At 36.5% G+C, this 15,297-nt stretch overlaps 1 long non-coding RNA gene across 1 annotated transcript; it reads left to right on the top strand.

The window, feature by feature from the left end:
* The first annotated feature begins 12,419 nt into the window (after positions 1-12,419).
* LOC123253059 lies at positions 12,420-14,852 on the top strand. The gene is made up of 2 exons (XR_006506536.1): positions 12,420-12,712; positions 14,527-14,852. It is a non-coding gene; the product is annotated as an uncharacterized LOC123253059 (long non-coding RNA).
* The last annotated feature ends 445 nt before the right edge of the window (positions 14,853-15,297 follow it).

Raw genomic sequence — 15,297 nt, 5'->3', positions numbered from 1 at the left:
CAAGAACAGTGCTGATATTTTTCTAGTTCTCAATTCTCACTTGAAAATGGAAATCAACTTCAATTTCTTTCTGCCACACTTCTTCTGCCCACACCCTTACCCTGCCGTACGTGTAGTATGATATCCCCTTGTTTCAGAGTCCAAAATGTTTATACACTTCTATCTCCAGAACATTTGTCATCATCCCTTAATCCCATGAATGTTAGTACAGAAACAATTTGGCATTGATTAGGTAAATGAGGTCTGTTTATTTGCCCTCTGGAGCAACGTAGCAAACTCAAGGACATCCCAAGTTGCCATGTTACCTGCTGCTTTCAACATGAAATCAGCCAGTATGAGAGCGGTAATGAAGTCACTCTTTCTGTTTTGATAAGAGAGGGGCCAAAGATCTCAGGCATGGAAGGCATTTTAACAGAGTCCTTATAGAGAAGGGACTGTGCTCTCTATTAATATACACAGTCTCTAGGTTCTCTAGAGCTTTGGAGGCATTTTACCCCCTTGATTCCTAATGTTCTCACATACTATTTTCACTCGCTTCACTTTTATTTCAATGAAATTCTGATTGTTTTAATATCATTTGAACGCAAACTGCCTTTATAATTCATGTCAGTAACCTTGGCCTCAGAGAAAATTTGAGAGAATATTTCTCCATCCTTCCTTATAGAGGGGTAGGGAATATTGCCCGTTTTGTCTGACACAGTAGATGGGTTAGCTGTTTTTTTCTGAATTGGTTTCCCCCACCCCACCCCACCCCACTCCTTTTCTTCCTTTTTCATCTTTATGAGGCATGGATCACTAGTTAGGGGAAGGAGGAGTGACATATTTGGAAATAGAGGTCATACTAAAACAAAAGTTATCAAGAAAAACAAGATGTTAAAAATACAAAATTAATGTCAAACCATCAGTTTCTTGTCATAATGAAATACTCTACAGAAAGTTATAATTTGGGGGTAACTACCAGAAGAAATAATAAAGATTGGTAGTTTCATTCTATGCCTGAATTTTACTGAATGTATTCCTAAGAAGTGATAGCTATCAGGACATTATGAGAGTTGGAAAAAAATATGCTAGTGGAACCAAGATGATGAAGTAGAAGGAAAACATAGATCCAAGATCCACCTCCAAAGAGATCTAAAGGCATGAGGCTGAGTCATAATGGGGAATTCTAAGGGGAAAAAAATCATAGTGAATTATTTTTCCAGCTCAGGTGGCATGAGATTGACAGACACTGGCAACTAGGTCTAGACAGAAAATTCTATGTAGAATATTGTAGCGTAGGGAGAAGTTGTATATCAGGCCAAGAAGTCTCAGAATGAGCACAGAGGGATGTGTAGGAGCCAGGAATAGATACTAATTGGCAACTCTTTTCCTTAGTACTCAATTCTGGGTCACAAATCCAAGGTGGACTGAGAAGGAGACTTGCACTTAGGAGTGGCATTCCAGCACGAGAAGTGGTCACAGGCCCTAGACTGTGTACTAAGCAAAGAGTAAGTTTAGCATCAAATGACAGCTATGTGGCTCCGATCCAGGAGTGGAGTGGGTTCTTAGTTGAAGCTTCTAGTCCAGAATGAAGCTGGTAGTAGAATAACCAGGGCAGGAATCCCATACCACAGGGGATCCCAAAGTTCTGTCATTCTGAACTAGCAGAGCTTTCCAGTTTATCTGATGTTTGAGTCCAGCAGCCATCTACTGGAACTTCCATAGAGGCAAACCCATAAACTCAGACATAAACAGCTTCAGCCAGGATAGTAGAAATCAGACTTCTTCCTGGATCATATCACTTTGGGAACACTGAAAGTTTGCAGATCCTGCACCCCAGTTGTCCCAGAGATACTGGAATATGACAACACTCACTATCCCAAGAAAGCATCAGCAAGACCAGTCCAGAATGATTCGGTGAGACCGTTTCCAACAGAAGATTATAGAACCCAGAACTAATATAAAGTCTAAAGTTAGAGTATAACCAGGAAGAAGAAGCAAAGGGGAAAAAAAGGATACTATCATAAAAGGCTGCTATGGAGACAGGGACACTCAAGACAGAAACCTCAAAGAAAATAATCATTCTGAAACCTCTACAAGCACAAATTCAAAGAAAAACACAGGTTGGGCCCAAGTTCAGCTGGCATTCCTGGAAGAGATGAAGCTGATATTTTGGTTGGTTTTTATAACCTCAGATTCTGAACAAATTATTTTTATGTTAGAACTAGTAGTAAAAGAATAAAAGTCATCTAAAAAGCTTAAAAAGTTTAAGTGTAAAGTGTAAAAAGAAGAGTTCAAATGATGTTTTGTAAATTAAATAATAGTGGTTGTGATGAGAATGGAAATGAAATGAGTTATGGAAGAAAAATTGGAAAGGGAATTAACAGCTTAGGCAAGAAGTACAAAGTTAAACCGAGAATTAGAACTGACCAAATTAGTCCTGCCATGTAGCCTGGACTGGCTTTTGCCTAAAAAGCAGGGAAGGCATCCCTGTGATGTGCGTGGTCTAGACTCTAGAGTACAAGGGCTTGAGCTATTAGCATGATGTTTTAGTTGGCCAAGTTCTAAAAAGCCCTACTGATGATGAGCCAAGACCTCTTAGCCTTAATGGAAGTCCTACTACTATGTAAGTCAACATACTTTTCTGAGCAGATGTGTTGAATGGGGCAGTGTCTACCTCAACCGGTGCTATATTCTTGTTCAGTATCCTTTCCATGGTATTTTTAAATAAGTTGATTTATCTTAATTATTAGATAGTGTAAGATTAAAATTAATATCCAATAACTCCAAGTATTATATTTTATAAGATTTATTAATAATCACTTGAAGTAGAAGAAATAAAGAACAGTTTCCCAGACTGGGAAAGCAGGAGAAAAGCGAGAGGGCAGAGTTACAGAAACTTTTATCTACAAAACATAAGGATGTAACAGGGGAAGAAAGAGGAATTCTGGGAAATGGAGTCCTAGGGTACAAAATTCTAATTACACAATAGCCTATGAATGCTTTATTTCATTTTAGTCCCAGGCCTCAACAATTCAACCTGACCTGAGTAAGACCTGGCTAAGAACAGGAGGAAACAAGTTCTCATCAAAGATAATAGTAGTATCCCACTGATACATCTTTCCTTTCTCTTAATAAATCAATGGCTTTTTTTTTTTAAAGAAATGTACTTCGTAAGTATTTTTTTTGGAGGGGAGGTGTTTGTTGAGAAATGTTTATTATATCAAAATAAGTTTATCCATACAATGTTAGAAATTAATACTAAAAAGCACTATAAGGCAAAAAGTAATTGATAATAGGTTATTTGTTAAGCATTTATTAAGCACTTAGGAGTATATGGGTCAGAGAGGGATGGTCAGGGAGGAGTAGCACCTGTGATGTGAGGGCTTGCTGAGCCTTTTTCAGGGCTACTCATCCATCTTTGCTATCTACCTCTCTTCCAACTCTCACCTGCAGCTCCAAGAAGCTGTAGCATAGGCAGTGGCCACACTCCAGTAAAATCATCTTGGCAGAACAGCTAACCCAGGTTAATGACAGGCGTCAAACCCATCAGTGGCTCAGATGGATGAGTACCCCAAGTAGGTGAAGACTTCCCCTGGCAGAATGGATGGATGAGAACATTTGCTCCAATGGCCATAAAGGGGCTGAAGCGTTTAGCCAAAGATGCTGGAGGTCATTCCTTGCACCCTGAGCCATCACCATCATCCTGACTTTTGTCTTGCCCCAGCAGGACTTCCATGACTCCTTGAAGTGAGACTTACTACTGAGGGCATGTCAAGATCTTTCCCCACCATATCATTTGCCCTTTTCCAAACATCAAGCACTTCCATCAACAAGGCACTGTGATAAGCAATGCAAATAAAATAAAGAGAAGCTGCAACACAGTCTTTGCCCTCAAGGAGCTCACATTCTAATGGGGCTATTGTTCAGTCCTGTCATGGACCATAGCAGGCCAGTACCCTCAATGACATTTTCTTAAGATACTAGATTAGTTTGCCATTTCTTTTTATGGGGTTTAAGGCAAACAGAGGTCAAGTTAGTTGCTCAAGGTCCCACAGATAGTATCTGAAGCAGAATTTGAACTCTGATCTTTCTGACTCCAAGCCTAGGGCTCAACCCATTGAGTCATCTACCTGCCCCTCTAAAGGGGAAAGACAACACAAAAAAGGAGGATTTGGAAGGATCACTGACTACCCTGGTCTCTCATTGCCTAAAGGCCAGGAAAATATCATTTTGTCCCTGCTCCTTTGGAGAGTTTGGGGTGTGTGGATAGGTTCTCTGCCAATGGTTCCAGCTCTCATCTAGGGTGCTTTCTCAAGCACTGGAGTGGTCCCCAGCACTTCAGTTCCATTTAACCACTGACAGTTGGATTTGATTTTACAAAAGAATATTGATTTTAAAATGCATAATCACCAATATAAACTTATTCCTCCAATGCATGGTCTCCCTACTCCTCAGTCTTTGGGGAGAGTGAGGGGATTCAGGTCATAGCTTAGCCCCAGTTCCAAGTCCAATACCCCCTTCCTGGCACCATAGCTCCTCCATGCCTCCTTGCAGGGCTGGCTGGCTGCACTATGCCTCCCTGCAATCCTGGCTCCAAATTCTTTATGGCTCAAAGTTCCAGTTCTGGTGAGCATCACCAGTGGCACCTGAAACTAAGAAAAACAAACAAAACAGCACAGAAATATGACTCCAGGCCCATTTTTCTGAGTCAGGGTAAGAGAGAAGAAAAGCAAGTGAAGGAAATCCTTTCTCTCTTACTAGTTCAGCTCATGGCCCATGTGCTGTGGGTGAGCCCTGATCCTCACATCTTCTGGAAGCATCAAGAAAGAGACAGTCTTGCCAATTTTAAAGAAGACACAGTCTTTCCCAATACAGACTTAATAAGGGCATGCTCCTAAGGCCCCTCAGGCACCTCTAGATTAGGAAATCTAAGCATGCCCAGTCAAGTCCAATTACAGCAGGGAGTTCCACATTTGGTGGCACAGCTGGAGATATCTAGGAAGTTGGAGGAGAGGATGGGAATGGAGAAAGATACCCAGTACAGGTGGATCAAAGCCCAGGGCAGGAAGAGTGGGAATAATAACCCTAGTGGAGTGAGATGAGAAAGAGAAAAACATTTAAAAGAACCAAATCTTATATATCATTTTCATATTTCAAATCATTGCACAAAAAATTATCTGCACTGCACGACCCTGAGAAGCAGGCACCATGTTTTTTTATTAACATTTTGTTGATAAGAGATTAAGGCTTAGGCAATTTTTTTATTAATAGAATTTATTTATAAGTGCCATAGCCCCTTCCTCCCCTTGCCATATCATAGAAAGCTTCATCTTGGAGACACACACTCATATAAAATATGCCTTTCATATTTCCATTTTTCAATTCATTCTCTGAAAGTAACATTCACAATTTATTCTTCACGTATTAAATCTATGGTTGTGTATGATATTCTTTTGATTCTACTCATTTGCTGTCCATTGGTAATTTAAATGTTTTAGCCATTGTCATGAAGCTGGTAAATGTTAGGGGAAACTGAACCAAGTTTAGGTCCAGTACTCCATCCTATACTATGCTGCCTTTAAAATACACACAGACCTGGAGAGGAGTGGTCCTGTGTTCAAAAGATACTTCCTATCTGCGCAGCCCTGGGTAAATCACTTAATGCCCATTGCTTATCCCTTACTGCTCTTCCATCTTGAAACCAATACTTAATATTGATTCTAAGCCAGAGAATGAGGGTTTAAAAAAAAATAAAATACATAGTGTTGTGGTAGGAACAATATCTTAATCCATCCCCATGCAGGTTAGACTAGTTTTTCCTTAGAAGGTATTGAGACATTCCTAGACAATTAGTTGGCTCAGAGACCTAAAGACAAAGGACTCAGACTATTGATGTCAGTTCTTCATTTCCAGAATAGGAGCTCTATCAGCCTTTTGAAGACCAGTCAGTGATCCATTATGGGAAGAGACAAGGGAGCTTCCTTAACTGAATTAGCTTTAGGTGTCCTCAGTGTCTACCTTTGTTAAATATCTTTCTTTAGCTAGAGTGAAATAAATCTTTGGTTAACTACTGAATGACTTATGAGCTTCTTATTTTGTTCCAATATTGAACATCAACTACCAGGGGACTTCTGAGGTATCCCAGAACAACTGTTAGGCACTTTTTATGTATATGCAAATCTTGCATATAAAAAAGGAGTTGGAGATCCTGTTATGTTTTAAAAGGTATTAATGTTTTATTCAGCAAATAAACATTAAGTAATAATTATTTTGGGACAATGTAATGCTACTAATTGAGAATTAATGGAGTGACTCATTATTTTAAATGGGGGAAAGGACTTAATTGCTAGACATTCTGGTTTTTATTTCCCATTTTTTATTGGGCATTTATATTGCTGTCAATCAACCAGCAAGAATTTTCTGAGCTCCTACAATGAACAAAGTGTTTGGAAGGATGGACAAAAGTATCTCAAGATGTTTACAGTTTAGCTTGAGAGATAAAGAATAAGTATGTGGAGAGTTAACTGACAATACAAAGGTTATATGAAGTACCATATAAATGGTACTGACAGTAGTTTCTCTATAAGTTTAGAAGATAAAAACTTGGGGCACTTCTAGTTAGGAGGCACAATAAATAATGGTACAAAAAAGGGAGACTGAGGAAGAAAAACCTACAGTGCATAACATATTGGGGATATACAAGTCTCTTTCCTTCTAATTTCCAACTTGAAAACATTTCCATTTTTCCCTTAACAAAAGTAATAAGAGCAGTTAATTTTTTTTTCCTGTTGTTGCTTTCATTGGCTAGATGAGAAGTTCTGACTGGATTTTTAACTTAAATTCTAATACTGAGCCAGATTCTGTTTCTGAGGCCATATATACATGCCAAGACAAGCCTCAGCTCAGTTACTAGCAATTCATGGTGTGTGGATTTAAGTCAAGGACAAGTAAAAAAGAGCTTAGGAATGAGTTCCTCTCAAAGGAAAAAATAAAATTACCAAGAACAGAGAATCGCCGGTCTTTGACAAATGGCATGGACTGAATCCTGACTCACTGCTTAAAACCAATCAAAATGCACTAGAACTGAGAGGTTGAAGTGGACAAAATGGCCTAGAGAAGATCATTCCTGACACTTTTTATTAACTGAGCAACTTTGGGTAAATTTGGGGAACCTTTCTCACCCCCTTTTAATTCTAGCACCTCCTTTTTGTTAATTATTTCCCATTTATTCTGTATATATTTATTTGTTTGTTGTATCCTCCATTAGATTGTAAACTACTTGAGGATAAGGATTGTCCTTTAGCTCTTTTTAATCCCTAGCATTTAGCACAGAGCCTAGTATGTAGTAAGAACTTAATAGTACTTAATAAATGTTTACTATAGTACTTAAGTTCTTAATAAATGTGAATAGACTGACAGAAAATCACTTTAAGAAACCTCTGTCAGATGAAAATAATGCCACCTATAGTACCCCCTGCAGGTAGTTTGAGAATGATCAAAAAAGATAATGCATATGAAATATTGTATAAATGTCAGTCATTCTGAGTAACAAAGACAATGGAACCTGGAGAACATGAAAGAGTAGGAAAGAGTTCCTCTAGGAATATTTATTGAGAGAATAGAAGTCTTTCTTCCCAATTTTCCATTAATAATTCATCAAATTATCTTTTTTCAATTTTGTATACATACACATACAATTTTGTATACATACACACAATGCACATGGTAAGTGCAAAACATAAGTGTTTTCTTCTAGATAAACTGTTAGCTCCTAGAGGGCAGGAACTATTTTACTTTTGTCTCTTTGTATTTGTGCCTGACACGTAGATTTGTTTGTTTTTTAATTTTATTTAATTAAAATTTTCCCATAGTTACATGATTCTTGTCATCTCCCTCTCCTCTTCTCTCCCCCCTCCTGGAGTTGACAAGCAATTCCACTGGCTTATACATCTATTATCACTCAAAAACTATTTCCATATTGTTCATTTTTGTAATAAGAGTAATCTTTTAAAACCAAAACCCCAAATTATGTATCCACATAAGCAAGTGATAAATCATGTTTTCTTCTCAATTTCTATTCCCATAGTTCTTTCTCCAGATGTGGATAGCATTCTTTTCATGAATCCCTCAGAATTATCCTGGATCATTATATTGCTTTTAGTAACAGTCAATTACATTTGGTCATCGCACAATATTTCAGTTACTATGTATAATGTTCTCCTGGTTCTGCTTATTTCACTCCACATCAGTTCACCTAGTTCTTTCCAATTCTTATAGATATCCATCGATTCATTGTTCCTTGTGTAGATTTTTAATAAATGCTTGTTGATGGCAAGTTGGGGAGAAAGGCTTCATGTACAAGTTGGTGCCTGAGCTGATCCTCGAATAAAACTAGGAATTCTAAGGGGTAAAAGTGAGGAGGGAGATACATTCCAAGCCTGGAAAGGGTGAGTAGAGTGAGTGGAACGTCTGGTGCAAAGGCACCAAGAGGAGAAATGGAGATTCCCATAAGAGGAACTATAAGAAACCATCTTGGCTAGATCATAGCATGTGTGAAGAGAAGGGATGTTTATTTAATAAGTCTGGAAAGGTATATTGTTTGTACATGTGAAAGGCTTTAAATAACAGAGGAGCAGGTAACAGGGATACCTTGAAATTTGGAGAGTGTGAGAATGACATGGTCAGACTTTCACTTTTTAGGGAAATTACCTTGGTGGCTATGAAGTAGATGGATGAAGTGGTGGAAACCTTAGTTAAGGAAGCCAAATCATAAGCCAAAGGTAATAAGAGCCTTAGCTAAGATGTTGGTTATATATGGAGAGAAGGGATCCGGTGTGAAAAATGCTGTAAAGAAGGAACAAAGATTTATAAACTAATTAGATAAAATAAAACAAAGAAATATAATCTGTATTCTATGTATAACTACAAGTAGCTTACACATCAGCTAGATGCTGGCCTGGAATAAAAAAGATGTAAGTTCAAATCCAGCCTCAGACTAGTTGTGTAACCTTGGGCAAGTCATTTAGTTCCTGTTTGCTTCATTTTCCTCATTTGTAAAACAAAGGTAATAATAGCACCAACCTTCCAGGGTTGTTGTGAGTATCAAATGAGATATTATATTTGTAAAGTGCTTAGCACAGTGCCTGGCACATGGTAAGTGCAATGTAAGTGTTAGCTATTTTTAGCTATTATCACTTGTTACAAGCAACAATTTTGATATGGTTTCATTTAATGACAGCAAGGATCATGCTTGTGTTTTTTGACTAACGCTGATCTGACTCAGAAAATCTGACCTTAACTAAAGAAAATTATATTGATTAGGGGAAGTGTGGTTAAGATTAAAAACACCAAGACAAACTGGCAAACTATTGCTGCAAAGAGTTGAATGAATCCCCCTCAAACAACTGAAGACTTTCAGAGGGACTGGGTAATTAGAAGAGTTGTTAATGACTTCTCTAGAGGATGGGCACAGGCTTCTTGAAGGTGGTGGAATAACAAGAAGTCCATAATTGTTGTTCTTGTTCATTTAGATTTCTTTCTTTCTTTAAAAAATTTTTTTTATTCTATACTTAGTAACCACCACCACAAAATATTTAACTAAAATGCACCCAAAAAAGGTTATGTGCAAAAGCACAAACTCCACATTGTTTATAATTTGTTTAAAATATGTAAATTATATATGTGGGCTAATATAAAGATCTTCTGCTTTTGAATTCCCCTTGGATTTGTTTTACTTAACTACTTTTTTTCTCTTCATTTTGTGAATATTTTTAAAAATTTAATGGTATATATTCTTTTTTCATCTCTTCATATTTTCTTTGTATTTCCAATATCTGTCATTTCAATAATATAATACAATCCATTGCATTCAAATGTCACAATCTCTTCAGCCATTTCTCCCATTCATTGCATTGTGTTATTTCTACTTATTTTGTCACAATAAACAAAGCTTCCCTGAATATTTTCAAACAAACACAGCTTTTTACACATTCAATAATACCCTTTAGGGCCTAACCCCAGTAGTGGGATCTCTAGGACCATGAATAGCTTTACAGCTCTTAATGTATAATTCCATCTTGTCTTCTAAAAATAATTCACAGTTTCTCTAGTAATATAATATCAGGCTTGTTTCTCCATGTTCCCATCAGCATTTAATTTAATCACTTTAACCTATCAGCAGTTAACATATTATGCTGTAGCCAAGACCATACTCTTTCTAAAACAAGTCTTTCCAGGTTGGTCATACCAGTGGAACTTTTGTTTCACTGTCACAACTCTTCAAGGATTTGGGATTACCTCCATAGTATGCTAAGGTAAGACTTATACTCTCTAAGTCATTGTCGTCCCCAGAAACTTTATTTGGATTTTGTATATGCTCAGGCTTAGATCTACTACTAGTCTCATACAGTTGTATGGGATCTCTCCAAATATCTACCTTATTTTTTTTAACCCTTACTTTCTGTCTTAGAATCAATACTGTGTATTGGTTTTAAGGCAGAAGAGTGGTAAGGGCTAGGCAATGGGAGTTAAGTGACTTGCCCAGGGTCACCCAGCTAGGAAGTGTCTGAGGCTAGATTTAAACCCAGGACCTCCTGTCTCTGGGCCTGGTTCTCAATCCACTGAGCTACCCAGCTGCCCCTATCCTTCTTATTTATCTGACCTAGGGTTCTATTAATCTCCTTAAGTTCTTTTTTATTTATTTTTTGGCCAGACTTAACTTGTTATGAGAGGGGAAAATTAAATCCCACCCCTATCATTATTTTCATATTTATTTCCATCTATATCTGATTTAGTTTTTCCTATAAAAATCTGGATACTATAGAGGTCCAATAATGATAATGCTTCATTATCCATAGTAACCCCGCCCCCCAATATAATATACTCTGTTCATTCCTTCCAATTATATCCATTTTAGCCCCAATTCGTGTTTGAGATCATGACTGCTATCCCTGCCTTTCCCTCCTTTTCTGTACATTAAGAAAATATTTACTATTCTAATTGTGTATATTGTTTTCTCTTTATCCCAGATCTAGTGAGAGTTGGATTCTAGTACTTCCAGCCTTCCACCCCTTTATCACCTTCTCTATGACAATTCCTCCACTCATTCCTCCCCCATATGGGATAACCATTCCACCCTGCCTCCTTTTGGTCTATTCCACTACCATTTCAGCTCATTCTATTCCATTCCCTCAATCTCAGCATCCATCCTTCAAAATACCCAGGCAATGATGCCATTCCCAGGGAAATAGATGACATTTTCCCATACCAGAATCAAGCAGTTTGACTTTTTGCATTGCTAATCATAGTCTTTCAATACCTTTGTGTATTTCTTATAGATCAAAATATCTTCTGAGTTCTGGAGTTTTCTCCAGTTATAGTTGAAACTCCTTGAGTTCATTAAATATCTATTTTTTCCATTTGTAATTATGGTCATCTTTGCTGGATATGTTATTTTTGGTTGTAAGTCCAGTTCTTTTGCTCTGTGAAATGCTGGGTTTCATGACCTGCATTATTTTGTTGTGATTGCTAAGTCTTGTGTTATTCTGCTTGTAGCTCCATTGTATTTAAATAGTTTTTTTCTTGTTGCTTGTAGTATTTTCTCCTTAACCTGGGGGTTATGGAACTTAGCAATGCGTTTCTATGCATTTTTATCTTTGAGTTTCTTTAAATTCTTTAATTTTTATTTTGTCCTGTTTCTAAAATTTTCTGGGCAGTTTTCCTTGATGATTTCTTAGAGTATGGTGATTAAACTTTTTTTGTTCATAACTTTCTAGGACTCCAACTATTCTTATATTGTACCTCCTCAAACTATATTCCAGATCAGTTGTTCTTATTTGTTTTTCTATTTTTTTCCTCTCCCTCTCTCATTTGGTTTTTGAAGTCTTTTTTTTAAGCTCATCTGGAAAGTGATTTTGAGTTTGTGGCCATTTATTGTATTTCTTTGCTGTTTTAGAAGTAGATGTTTTTACTTCAATGTCCTTTGAGTTTGAGCAGTGATCTTTGTCCCTCTAAGTATCAAAAGTTGAGTTCTTTCTCCTTTGCTTGTTCATTTTCACTTATTTATTTAATTCTAATAGTCAGGCCAATTGACTTAATTATTGACTTTTTTCTGGTATCCCATGTTTCCTATTTTGTTAATGTGAATAAGTTGATGTAGGTTGATGCAAGGTTGCAGGATTTTTTGTGTTTGTTTTTTTCCTAGTTCCTATTTAGTTATTGTAGTTTTTATAGTTCAGTCAGATATAATTCCAGTTCCTGGTTCAAGTCCCAATCAGTGATTGATTTCAGTTTCTTCAATCAGAGCCCATGGGCAGTTCTGCCACTGCAACTGCAAGCAGCCAGTCTGTCTCCCCCTGTGGCAGCAATTAGGGACTCCACTCTTCTGGAAGTGACCATAGTCGATAGGGTCTCAGTCCCTCAGCAACCACCCTCACAAGAGCAAGCTCTTTCCTCACTGCTCTCCTCCCACCTCTGCAGCCTCAGACACTACAAGGCTGCATTTTTCAGGACTCCAAAGTCCCTCATTTGTTAGCACTGAGGTTTGAGTTCCTGCTCTTAAGTCCTGGTGCCTGCCAACTTTGAGGTGTTTACTCCTTCAGTCCCCAGATATGACCCTGGAGTCTCCAGAACCTAGGCCACAGTAAGCACAGCTGTTCCCAGGACATTCCATCTGTGAATTCAGATTCCAGTGGTATCCTTAGGACTTTAAGCTCCTCAGGCATCAAACAAGGTGAGATTCCTAATCCTGCCTTCCAGGGCTTTTTTGTGGATTCTCCCTGTTTGTCCTGTTCCTGCCCCCCCAAAGCCTAGGGATGAAGCCAAGGAAGTTAGAAATCTTTCTTCCCTAGTTGTCCTTTGCTGTTCAGCTTCATTTTGTTTTTCAATCCTATCTGTTTTTGTTGCTTTGATTGTTGATTTTATGGAGTTACTTTTCATTGTTTGTAGGGGGTTTTAGGAAGGGAAGAAAGCTTCTTTTACTCTGCCATCTTCCCACAATGCTCTCAGGTTTGTTTGTTTTTTTTTTTAAGCTGATAATCATTACTATGAAGGAAAAAATGCTTATTATGGGCACAGCAATACCAAGACGAAGTACTAAGGATTGGGGGGGGGGGGGGAAATAGCTTCTACTGAGGAAGTTCACTTTTCATTTAAGGTTCTAACAAAGCTTTTGTCAAAATTCAGATGAGCCTAAATAACGTAAGCATCTAAATCAGACTGTAAAACATTTACCAAAAAAAAAAAAAGTTTTGAAATTTTTTTTAACTTTTCAGTGAGTCTTAAAGTCTTCCCCTTCCTGAGGAATGAAGAACTCTGATAAATATATTCATATACTGAAACATATAATCATTCCAGAATTAATAAAAATTCCCTTATGGGATGGATTGTTGCAACATTATCTTATACCATACCACACAAGGTAATGAAGGGTTACACAACTAATCCAAGGATGAAGATAAAAATACTTCAATGGAAGCTGACCTGATAAACACTGCTGGAAATTTATAAACTATAATGATGACTAGTTTTGGAGAAGTTTTTCTCAATATCTAATGTGATTCACATTTCTCTAATTATATAAATATGACTTCATTTGTATAAAAATATGATAATTATGTTCGTGTAGTTTCTGGGTTTGTTTTGGTAGATATACTCTTAGGTATTTTATTCTATCATGGTTATTTTAAATGGGTTATGTCTTCTTGCAGGATATTGTTGGTGACATATAGAAATGCTGATGACTTATGTGGATTTATTTTGTATTCTTCTACTTTGCTAATATTGATAGATTCAACTAATATTTTAGTTGAATCTCTAGGATTTTCTATATATGTTACCCTACATATATCATCATTCTATGTATATTAACATATATCGTATTATTATGTATATATCATCATAACATCTATAAAGTAATAGTTTTATATTGCCTCTTTGCCCATTCTGATTCAATTTCCTTTTCTTCTCTTATTGCTATTGCTAGCATTTCGAATACAATACAGTACAATACAATATAATATAGTATGATATAATTTAATGCAGTATAATGTAGTATAGTAGAATAGAATATAGTGGAATAGAATAGAATAGAATAGACAGCTTTTTTTTCATGGTTGAACTTATTGGAAAGGCTTCTAATTTATCCCCATTATAGATAATGTTTGCTGATGGTTTTAAGTTGTTTACTTATTATTTTAAGGAAAATTCTACTTATACCTATGCTTTCAATAGAAATGAGTTTTTAATAGGAATGAGTGTCATATTTTGTTAAAAGATTTTCCTCATCTAATGATATAATCACATGATTTTTGTTACCTTTTTGCTGATTATAATCAATTATATTAATATATATGTGTGTATATAGTTCGTTTTCCTTATATTAAATAATCCCTGCATACTTGGTATAAATCCTTTTTGGTCTTAATGCATAATACTTGCTATATAATATTGTAATCTCCTGGGTAATAATTTATTTATGATTTTTGTATCTATATTCATTAATGAAATTGGTCTACAGTTTTCTGAATTTTGCTCTTTCTCGTTTAGGTATCAGGACTGTATTTGTTCCAAAAATGGACTTTGGAAGGACTCCTTAACTGATTGTTCTACATAATTTTTTAATATTGGAATTGTATTATCTTTAAATGTTTGGTAAATTTTACTTTTAAATCAGTCAGATCCTGAAACTTTTTTCCTAATGTGATTCTTGAAGAATTGATGAATATTCATAAAGAATGATGCACAAAATCTTGTGAATTCAAAGCCAAATCATGTAAACCAAATGACTATAGCAAAAGGATACTTTGGATAAAAACAATAAAGGATAAAATTTCAAGTTGTAAGGTTTATTAAAGTCAATATATTTCATTATTTTTCTTTGTCCCAGTTAATTTGCTCACCATTCTAACTCTCCCTGACCTCTGAGGCAAAAGGGAGATGCTTATGATGTCATTCTCAATTATTCTCTTCTCTGTGCATCAAGCTGCAAAGTGATTGAAGGATTAACAGATTCTAGAATTTTACTTAATCGCATTAGTAAAGGGATAATCACAGAGGGAGAATGGTCTCATATGGCTTCTCCTTGAAAAAATAATAACACTAATGGATCTCATCTGATACATTGTTGTTCAGTCATTTTATAATCATTTCTGATTCTTGGTGACTCCATTTGGGGTTTTCTTGGCAAATATACTATGGTGGTTTACCATTTACTTCTTCAGCTCATTTTACAGATGAGGAAACTGAGAAAAACAGGGATAAATGACTTATCCACAGTCACCTAGCTAGTAAGTGTCTGAGGCCAGATTTGAATTCAGT

This window comes from Gracilinanus agilis, chromosome 6 (assembly GCF_016433145.1).
Source record: "Gracilinanus agilis isolate LMUSP501 chromosome 6, AgileGrace, whole genome shotgun sequence".
NCBI lineage: Eukaryota > Metazoa > Chordata > Mammalia > Didelphimorphia > Didelphidae > Gracilinanus > Gracilinanus agilis.
Note: the sequence above shows the minus strand (reverse complement) of the source record. Positions and strands in the feature narration are given on the sequence as shown.